Source organism: Pristiophorus japonicus, chromosome 26 (genome assembly GCF_044704955.1).
Source record: "Pristiophorus japonicus isolate sPriJap1 chromosome 26, sPriJap1.hap1, whole genome shotgun sequence".
Lineage (NCBI taxonomy): Eukaryota > Metazoa > Chordata > Chondrichthyes > Pristiophoridae > Pristiophorus > Pristiophorus japonicus.
The window spans coordinates 24,287,363-24,298,184 of record NC_092002.1 but is presented as its reverse complement, the minus strand read 5'-3'; positions in this window follow the sequence as shown (position 1 = coordinate 24,298,184).

The window sequence follows — 10,822 nt, the reverse complement described above, 5'->3', positions numbered from 1 at the left end:
GCAGACGCAGCATGGATTCATGAAAGGGAAAATCATGTTTGACTAACTTACTGGAATTCTTTGAGGATATAACGAGCATGGTGGATAGAGGTGTACCGATGGATGTGGTGTATTTAGATTTCCAAAAGGCATTCGATAAGGTGCCACGCAAAAGGTTACTGCAGAAGATGAAGGTACGCGGAGTCATAGGAAATGTATTAGCATGAATAGAGAATTGGCTGGCGAACAGAAAGCAGAGAGTCGGGATAAATGGGTCCTTTTCCGGTTAGAGATCAGTGGTTAGTGGTGTGCCACAGGGATCGGTGCTGGGACCACAACTGTTTACAATATACATAGATGACCTAGAAGAGGGGACAGAGTGTAGTGCAACAAAATTTGCAGATGACACAAAGATTAGTGGGAAAGCAGGTTGTGTAGAGGACACAGAGAGGCTGCAAGGAGATTTGGATAGGTTAAGCGAATGGGCTAAGGTTTGGCAGATGGAATACAATGTCGGAAAGTGTGAGGTCATCCACCTTGGGAAAAACAACAGGAATATTATTTGAATGGGGAGAAATTACAACATGCTGCGGTGCAGAGGGATCTGGGGGTCCTTGTACATGAATCCCAAAAGGTTAGTTTGCAGGTGCAGCAGGTAATCAGGAAGGCGAATGGAATGTTGGCCTTCATTGCGAAAGGGATGGAGTACAAAAGCAGGGAGGTCTTGCTGCAACTGTAAAAGGTATTGGTGAGGCCGCACCTGGAGTACTGCGTGCAGTTTTGGTCACCTTACTTAAGGAAGGATATACTAGCTTTGGAAGGGGTACAGAGACGATTCACTAGGCTGATTCCAGAAATGAGGGGGTTACCTTATGATAGATTGAGTAGACTGGGTCTTTACTCCTTGGAGTTCAGAAGGATGAGGGGTGATCTTATAGAAACATTTAAAATCATGAAAGGGATAGACAAGATAGAGGCAGAGAGGTTGTTTCCACTGGTAGGGGAGACTAGAACTAGGGGGCACAGCCTCAAAATACGGGGGAGCCAATTTAAAACCGAGTTGAGAAGGAATTTCTTCTCCCAGAGGGTTGTGAATCTGTGGAATTCTCTGCCCAAGGAAGCAGTTGAGGCTAGCTCATTGAATGTTTTCAAGTCAAAGATAGATAGATTTTTAAGCAATAAGGGAATTAAGGGTTACGGGGAGAGGGCGGGTAAGTGGAGCTGAGTCCACGACCAGATCAGCCATGATCTTATTGAATGGCGGAGCAGGCTCGAGGGGCTGGATGGCCTACTCCTGTTCCTAATTCTTATGTTCTAATACGGCCTTCAACAGGCTGTGGGGAAAGAAGGCACACAGGCCCAAGCTCAGGCCCATGCACACCAAACTAAGGACTTACACCAATGAACTAATCCCTGTAATTGGCAGCGCTGAAGTCAAAGGCTCTATGATGGAGCAGTACACGAACTCCCGCTGTGGATTGTGCCAGGGGATGGCTGAAGCTGTCTGGGAAAATCCGCTGGAACTGGGACGACATCCAAGTGCTTTCGTCCGTCAACGACACCGCATATACCCAGGTTCTAAGCAAGTTCCCTTCATTATTCGAGCTAGGCATTGGAAGCTTTTTGGGGGCAAAAGTGCAGATCCATTTGGTTCCCGGTACGCAACCCATCCACCACAAGGCTCGGGCGGTACCGTACATGATGCGTGAAAAAGTGGAAATCGAGCTGGACAGGCTGCAACATGAAGGCATCATCGTGCTGGTGGAATTCAATGACTGGGCCAGTCCGATTGTTCCGGTACTCAAGGAGGATGATACTTTATAGTCCCCGCAAATTCTAACCGTAACGATTAACCGTTTTTCACTGCAGGACCCGTCATGTATCTCACACTACTGTACATAACTATCTTACCATGCTATACATGACTGTAACTAGAGATGACCTGTAACCACTAGCTTACCTTACCACTTTTTTTGCAGGAGACACTGGATACCTGTCCCAGACAGGTAGACAAAGACAGGTCTCAGGCAAGTGTGGCATTCGAGAGCTGTGTAATAAAGGTGCAGGTCCTGAGTGGCCTTGACTTCAGCATGTGCCTTGTGTGAATCTGTACTGCAGGGACAGGACTTTACAGTGGGGACGAGTTACGGGGATCACAGAATCCACAGAATGGTGACCAACGGCTCAGATGAAAAATACAATGCTGGAGATAATTGGGAGGACTTTATAGAAAGGCTCCAGCAAAGCTTCGTAACCAAAGACTGGTTAGGCGACGATAAGGCAGACAAGAGAAGAGCCCATCTCTTGACCAGCTATGGCTCGAAAACATACGCTTTAATGAAGGACCTGCTGGCACCCGAGAAACCAGCAAGCAAGTCGTTTGAAGAGTTGAGCACACTGGTGAAAGACCACCTGAAGCCAGCGAGCAGCCTACACATGGCCAGACACAGGTTCTACAACTACAGACGCTGTGTGGGCCAGAGCATACCCGACTTCGTGGTGGAACTTCGGAGGTTGGCTAGCTTTTGTGAGTTCTCCGATGAACTAAGGAGGGAAGTACTGAGAGACTTTTTTATTGAAGGAATAGGCCACGCAGGCATATTCCAAAAGCTCAGAGACCAAGAACTTGACCCTAGAGGCAGCAGCACTGGTCGCACAGACATTCTTGGCAGGAGAAGAAGAAACGAGGTTGATCGACACTGCGGGTACGACAACTAACGAAACATCAGAACAAGGGGCTGACAGCGTGAAACAAGCTGCTACCCCCACACACATACAAAGGCAGGAGAGCAGGCCCTCAACAGCAGGCAGTGGCGCCAGAAGCCATCAAGCGCCACATGAACGGCCGTTCACACATCAACCCACAATGCGAGCAATCAAGTACAAACTGAAAGAAGCTCAAGAGAGATCAGCCAGATGCAGCTCATCCTTTGGAAACAATGGAAGCGGTCTGTGCTGGAGATGTGGGGGAAGGCACTCGTCAAGGGGGTGTCGATTTCAGCATGCTGTTTGCAGAAACTGCGACTATACAGGGCATCTGGCCCGCATGTGCAGAAAAACGGCAGCTCAGCTGGTATACGAATCGGAAGGGTCGGAAAGCGGACCAGAAGACGGTGGGGACAGTACCTGGGACACCGAGGTACAGCGGGACAACACGATCAATGGCCACTGCTCTTACAACAAGACGCCTCCAATAATGATGAGGGTCCTACTCAACGGGATACCAGTCAACATGGAGCTGGATAAGGGAGCGAGTCAATCTCTCATGAGCGCTCAACAATTTGAACAGCTGTGGCCGCACAAAAGAGACAGACCAAAACTCACAAGGGTCGACACCAAACTAAGGACCTCTACCAAAGAAATCATCCCAGTCCTTGGCAGCGCCATGCTCTCAGTCACACACAAAGGGACAGTGAACCGACTTCCCCTGTGGATTGTCCCCGGAGATCTCCCAGCACTGCTGGGGAGAAGCTGGCTGGCAAAACCAAACTGGAGCTAGGATGATGTTCATGCCATGTTGTTAGAGGAACGGATCTCCTCAACAGTTCTAAGTCAATTTGAACATCTCTTTCAGCCAGCTGTGGGCACCTTCAAAGGGGCTAAAGTCAAAATCTACATCACACAGGATGCTAGACCGGTCCATCACAAGGCCAGAGCTGTGCCCTATGTGATGAGGGAAAAGATTGAACTTGAACGGGACAGGCTTCTGCGGGAAGGCATTATCTCACCCGTGGAATTTAGCGACTGGGCAAATCCCATCATCCCAGTCATGAAGCCTGATGGATCCGTACGAATCTGTGGGGATTACCAATCTACCATAAACAGAGTCTCCCGACAGGACCAATACCCGCTGCCCAGAGCGGAGGAATTATTTGCCATATTGGCTGGAGGAAATCTTTTCTCAAAACTAGATCTCACATCTGCGTATATGACGCAAGAACTGACCGAAGAGTCTAAGCTACTAACCACCATCAACACACATCGAGGCCTTTTCATGTACAATCGATGCCCCTTCGGCATCAGGTCAGCAGCTGCCATATTCCAGTGCAACATGGAGAGTCTGCTCAAGTCCATCCCGGGGACGGTTGTATTTCAAGACGACATATTTATCACGGGCAGGGACACCGACTCTCATCTCCGTAATTTGGAGGAAGTAATGAAGCGGTTGGATCGGGTAGGCCTAAGAGTTAAGAAATCCAAGTGCCTGTTTCTCGCGCCCGAGGTTGAATTTTTGGGCAGAAGGATTGCCGCTGATGGAATCCGCCCAACAGAGTCCAAAACAGAAGCAATTCGCCTGACGCCCAGGCCCTGGAATCTCTCAGAACTGCACGCCTTTGCCTACTCAATTACTTTGGGACCTTTATGCAGAACTTAATCACGCTGATAGAGCCTCTCCACATGCTACTTAGAAAGGGATGCGATTGGTTTTGGGGGGACGCCCAGGAACGCGCCTTCAATAAGGCACGCAACCTTCTATGTTCCAACAGTGTTTTGGCTTTCTTTGATCCAGGTAAAAAGCTAGTTCTTACATGTGATGCGTCAGCGTACGGGATCGGGTGCGTTTTACAACATGTCAATGGTGTGGGTAAATTACAACCCATAGCTTATGCCTCCAGGTCACTTTCGCGGGCGGAGCGTGGGTACGGAATGGTGGAGAAGGAGGCGCTCATGTGCGTGTACGGTATCAAAAAGATGCACCAATACCTTTTCGGGGCCAAGTTCACGTTAGAAACCGACCACAAGCCCCTCACATCCCTACTATCCGAGAGCAAGGCAATAAACACCAACGCCTCGGCGCGCATTCAACGGTGGGCACTCATGCTGGCGTCGTACGACTACACCATAAGACACAGACCTGGCAGTCGACTGTGCCAACACGCTTAGCAGGCTACCCCTGGTGACCACGGAAGGGTCTGATGAACAGGACTGAGAGATAGTCATGACAATCAATGCCTTTGAGTCCACAGGTTCGCCCATGACAGCTCACCAAATCAGAGCCTGGACGACCAGCGACCCCTCGTTATCCTTAGTAAAAAGATGTGTTTTAACTGGTGACTGGGAAGAGGCTCGCGATGCCTGCCCTGAGATCATCAAACCTTTCCATAGGCGCGTGCATGAGCTGTCACTACAAGCAGACTGCCTGATGTGGGGCAGCTGAGTCATTTGTCCGGGAGCTCCACCGCGAGCACCCGGGAATCGTTCTCATGAAGGCCATAGCCAAATCCCACGTCTGGTGGCCTGGCATTGATGCGGACTTGGAGCTCTGCGTCCGACGGTGCACCATTTGTGCCCAACTCAGTAATGCCCCCAGGGAGGCCCCCCTGAGCCCCTGGCCCTGGCCCACCAAACCGTGGTCGCGGGTGCACGTAGACTATGCGGGCCCATTCATGGGCAAAATGTTCCTCGTAATTGTAGATGCATTTTCAAAGTGGATCGAATGCACCATTTTAAACTCGAGCACCACCTCCACCACTGTGGAGAGCCTTGGAACCATGTTTGCAACGCACTGAATTCCTGACATATTGGTCAGTGATAATGGTCCATGCTTCACCAGCGCAGAATTCCAAGATTTTCTAAGTGACCACGGCATAAATCAGGTTAAGATGGCACCGTTCAAGCCGGCCTCCAATGGCCAGATGGAGCGAGCAGTGCGGATCATTAAACAAGGCATGCTCAGAATCCAAGGCCCCATGCTGCAGGGTCGCCTGTCGCGACTGCTGCTGGCATACAGATCTCGTCCGCATTCAGTGACTGGAGATCCCCCCGCGCAACTATTGATGAAACGGACCTTAAAGACAAGGCTCTCATTAATTCTCCCAGACATGCATGAAATCGTTGAGGCAAAGCGCCAGAAGCTGAGTACCATGACCAAAATTCAAGGGGGAGGTGGAATGAGATAGGGGACAAAGTGTTTGTGCTAAACTATGGCCAGGGTCCCAAATGGCTTGCAGGGACAGTAACAGGCAAGGAAGGAAACAGACTACTGGTGGTACAAATGAACAATGGTCAAACCTGCCCGAGGCATGTAGACCAAGTCAAAAGTAGATTTACCAACACTGCTGAACCAGAGGCAGACTACAATGTGGAACTCACACCACACCTAGTGGACAGACAGAGGGAACAACCTGAGGAAAGGGCAATCCCAACAGACAGCCCAGGCGAGATACCAACAATCACACTGAAAGAAAAACAGGCACCAAGGCAAACAACTGAACCACAACTAAAATGCTCCACGCGAGAGTGTAGACCACCTGAGAGACTGAACCTATAAAGACAATAAGACCTTGGGGGATGTCATGTATCTCACACTACTGTACATAACTATCTTACCATGCTATACATGACTGGAACTGGAGATGACCTGTAACCACTAGCTTACCTTTCCACCAGGGGTGCACTTGCAGGAGACACTGGATACCTGTCCCAGACAGGTAGATAAAGACAGGTCTCAGGCAAGTGTGGCATTCGAGAGCTGTGTAATAAAAATGCAGGTCCCGAGTGATCTTGACTTCAGCATGTGCCTCGAGAGAGTCTGTACTGCAGGGACAGGACTTTACAGGACCAGTACCCGCTACCCAAGGCAGACGACCTATTCGCGACCCTGGCTGGAGGGAAGATGTTCACTAAGCTGGACCTGACCTTGGCCAAATGACGCAGGAGCTGGAGGAGTCTTTGAAAGGCCTCACCTGCATCAACACGCACAAAGGTCTGTTCATCTATAACCGGTGCCGGTTCGGGATTCAGGATTCGGTCGGCCGCAGCGATCTTCCAGCAGAGAGCCTGCTAATGTTGGTTCCTTGCACAGTGGTCTTCCAAGACGACATATTGGTTACAGGTCGGGACACCATGGAGCACTTGAAGGAGTTTCTTAGTTGGTTGGATCGCGTGGGGTTCAGGTTGAAACGCTCGAAGTGTGTTTTCCTGGCTCAGGACATCGAATTCTTAGGAAGGAGAATCGCAGCAGACGGCATCAGACCCACCGATGCCAAGACGGAGGCCATCAAGAACGCGCCACGGCCACAGAACGTGACAGAGCTGCGGTCATTCCTGGGGCTCCTCAACTATTTCAGTAATTTCCTACCTGGGTTAAGCACCTTGCTAGAACTCCTACATGTACTACTGCGCAAGGGAGACGACTGGGTACGGGGGAATTCACAAGAGGCTGCCTTTAAGAAAGCCAGAAACTTGTGTTCTAACAAACTGCTTGTCCTGTATAACGCATGTAAACGATTGATGTTAGCTTGAAATGTGTCGTCATACAGGGTCGGGTGTGTGTTACAACAGGCTAATGAATCGGGAATTTTGCAACCAGTTGTGTATGCATCCAGGAGTTTGTCCAAGGCTGAAAGGGCCTACAGCATAGTTGAAAAAGAGGCTCGGGCGTGTGTTTACGGGGTAAAAAAAAATGCACCAGCAATTATTTGGCCTCAAGTTCGAACTTGAATCTCACCACAAGCTGCTCATATTGCTATTGTTGGAGAGCAAAGGGATTAATACCAATGCCTCTGCCCACATCCAAAGATGGGCGCTCAAGCTGTCGGCATACAACTATGTTATCCGCCACAGACCGGGCACAGATGCTCTCAGTTGGCTACCATTACCCACCACCGGGGTGGAAATGGCACAGCCAGCAGACTTGCTCATGGTCATGGAAGCATTTGAGAACGAGACGTCCCCCGTTACGGCCTGCCAGATCAGGACCTGGACCAGCCAGGATCCTTTACTGTCCTTGGTAAAAAAAACTGTGTCCTCCATAGGAGCTGGTCCAGTGTCCCAGTGGAGATGCAGGAGGCGTTTAAGCCGTCCCACAGATGCAAAGATGAGCTGTCCCTGCAGGTGGACTGTCTTTTGTGGGGCAATTGCGTAGCCTTGCCCAAGAAAGGCAGAGACACATTTATTTGCGAACTGCACAACACCCATCCAGGCATCATAATGATGAAAGCCATAGCCAGATCCCACATGTGGTGGCCTGGCATCAACTCCGATTTAGAGTCATGTGTGCGCCAGTGCAACACTGGTTCTCAGTTGAGCAATGCACGCAGAGGCACCGCTAAGTTTGTGGTCATGGCCATTCAAACCGTGGTCAAGGATCCAGACTATGCGGCCCATTCCTAGGCAAAATGTTTTTGGTTGTCGTGGATGCTTACTCAAAATGGATTGAATGTGCGATAATGTCTGTAAGCACGTCCACCATTGAAAACCTACGAACCATGTTTGCCATGCACGGCCTGCCTGATGTCCTAGTCAGCGACAATGGGCCGTGCTTCACCAGTGCTGAATTCAAGGAATTCATGACCCGCAACGGGATCAAATGTCACATCTGCCCTGTTCAAGCCTGCATCCAACGGCCAGGCAGAACGGGCAGTTCAGACCATCAAGCAAAGCTTGAAACGCGTGTCAGAAGGCTCCCGGCAGACCCGGTTGTCCCGAGTACTGCTCAGCTACCGCACCAGACCCCACTCACTCACAGGGATTCCCCCAGCTGAGCTGCTCATGAAAAGGGCACTTAAAACAAGGCTCTCTCTTGTCCACCCTGATCTACATGATCACGTGGAGGACAAGCGGCATCAACAAAGTGTGTACCATGACCGTGCAAATCTGTCATGCGATATTGAGATCAATGATCCTGTGTTTGTGCTCAATTATGGATATGGTCCCAAATGGCTCGCTGGCACGGTCACAGCCAAAGAGGGGAGTAGGGTGTTTCAGGTCAAACTGACCAATGGACAAACGCACAGAAAATACTTGGACCAAATCAAATTGCGGTTCACCAACAGTTACGAACAACCTGAAGAGGACATCACCAACTTTGGTCCTCCAACACACACACAAGTGGCAATTGACATCATGGTTGACCACGAAGCCGAACTCACCATCCTCAGCAGCCCGGCAAGGCCGGCTGCCCAACAGCCCAGTGAACAACTGACCAACACACCCACACCCGCATTTGTACAGGGATGATCAACAAGGGAGCGCAAAGCCGCAGATCGTCTCACCTTGTAAATAAGTGTACTGCTGACTTCATGGGGGAGTGATGTCATGTATTTAACCCCTTGTAACCTGCATCACACCTGACCACCAGAGGGCCTACCTGTTGGAGTTGCAATGGATCCCAGCATCCCTTGAGAGCACAGTATATAAGCAGGCCACCCCCGAGGTACCTGCACCCTGGAATCTTAATAAAGGAGCCAAGGTCACAATTGTTCATTACACATAGTACTCAGTCTGACTATTTATTATGAGTGTAACAATACCCTTCATGGATAAGCTGACTGTATGTGTTCCTGATCATCAACTATTGATTCTCACTCAATCAATTTAGAACTGTTCATCCTTCAGTCTGGGTGTCAGTCTGCCTGCACCAGTGGCATCCATTTGTCTATTGGCGTCCACCATGACAGCGGCTAAAGAATCGAGACAAAACTAACTGACATCATCGCTCAGTGTGTTTCTAGCCCCGACATTGTGACTCTCCCATCCTGGCTCCGAGTCTCGCCCAGTGATGGCGCCGGATTGCTGGTGCTCCTGATTATTCCCGGGCGCTGATTTTAATGGCCAGATAATCGGGAGGGGGACAGGTCAGGTGCTCTGGCCCTCAATGCCCGATCTGTGCTGACGTAAAGCGAGACTCTGCCCTTGTATTTCCGGCCCTCAGATATCCAGGCAGGGTTTGTACAGTGAATGCTGGGCACGGCTCGACAGAAGGACGTGACATTAGGTGTGGGGCCTGATTGCCACCGTTATATTAAAATCTGACCTGCGCTGACCTCTTGCTGTGGATTTCCGTGCCCCAGGATTGGTCGCTGCAGGCTTGCTCGCCCAATCACCCAGCCCCTGATGAGGCTCAATGCTGCCGGAGGCATCGCACAACACCAGCACTAGGACCCTGTGGGATTCAGGGCAAGGGTAGGGAAAGGGATAGGTTGCTCCAGTTAAAGATGGGCTGAATGGCCTGCGGTAGCTTTTATCAATCAGCTTGAGAAGTTGATTTTGGTGTATTCTTCCTGTGACCACTCTCTCACTCCTACAGAAGAAATGAAATGAGAAAGAAAAGGAAGGGAGGGAGGGAGGAAGGGGAAGGAAGGAAGGAATGAATGGTGGAGGAGGAGAGGCAGAAAGGCACTGAGTAAAGGGCACTGGGCAGCAATGGGACGGAATGTAGAGCAGGACAGGGAGCAGCAGAAAGCCACAGATCACAGCTAACCCAGCATTACAACCATGTCTACACTTCACAAACTACTTCATTGGCTGGAAAGCACTTTGGGACGTCTGCAGGTCATGAAAGGCGCTATTGAAATGCAAGCTTTTCTTTTTCTTTCAGAGAGCTTCACAGCCAACAAATATGAATTCTAGTCATTGTTAGCAAGGCAAACACAGGCACCAATTTGGTGTCATATATTTTACCCCTGTATCATTCTGGTGAATCTGTGCTGCATCCCATCGAAGACTAATGTTTCCTTCCTGAGGAGGCCCTGTACCCCACGCCCTCTCATTCTCTCTCTCTCTCTCTCCCTTTCGCATTCTCTGGCTCAATGCAGTTACTCCCGGTGGGGTCTAACCAGAGCTTCATACAACATCGGAACAAGGGGCCATTCAGCCCATCGAGCCTGTTCCGCCATTCAATGAGATCATGACTGATCCACGATCTAACTCCATATCATCATCATAGGCAGTCCCTCAAAACGAGGATGACTTGCTTCCACGCCAAAAACAGATGAGTTCACAGGTGGTTCAATGAAGAACCTAATATTCTAGATCCTGAACTACATGTTGAAGGGTGGAAGATGCCGGTGCGTAGATTTTTTTAAAAAACATGTGGTGACCGTTGCACACCAGCCACCAC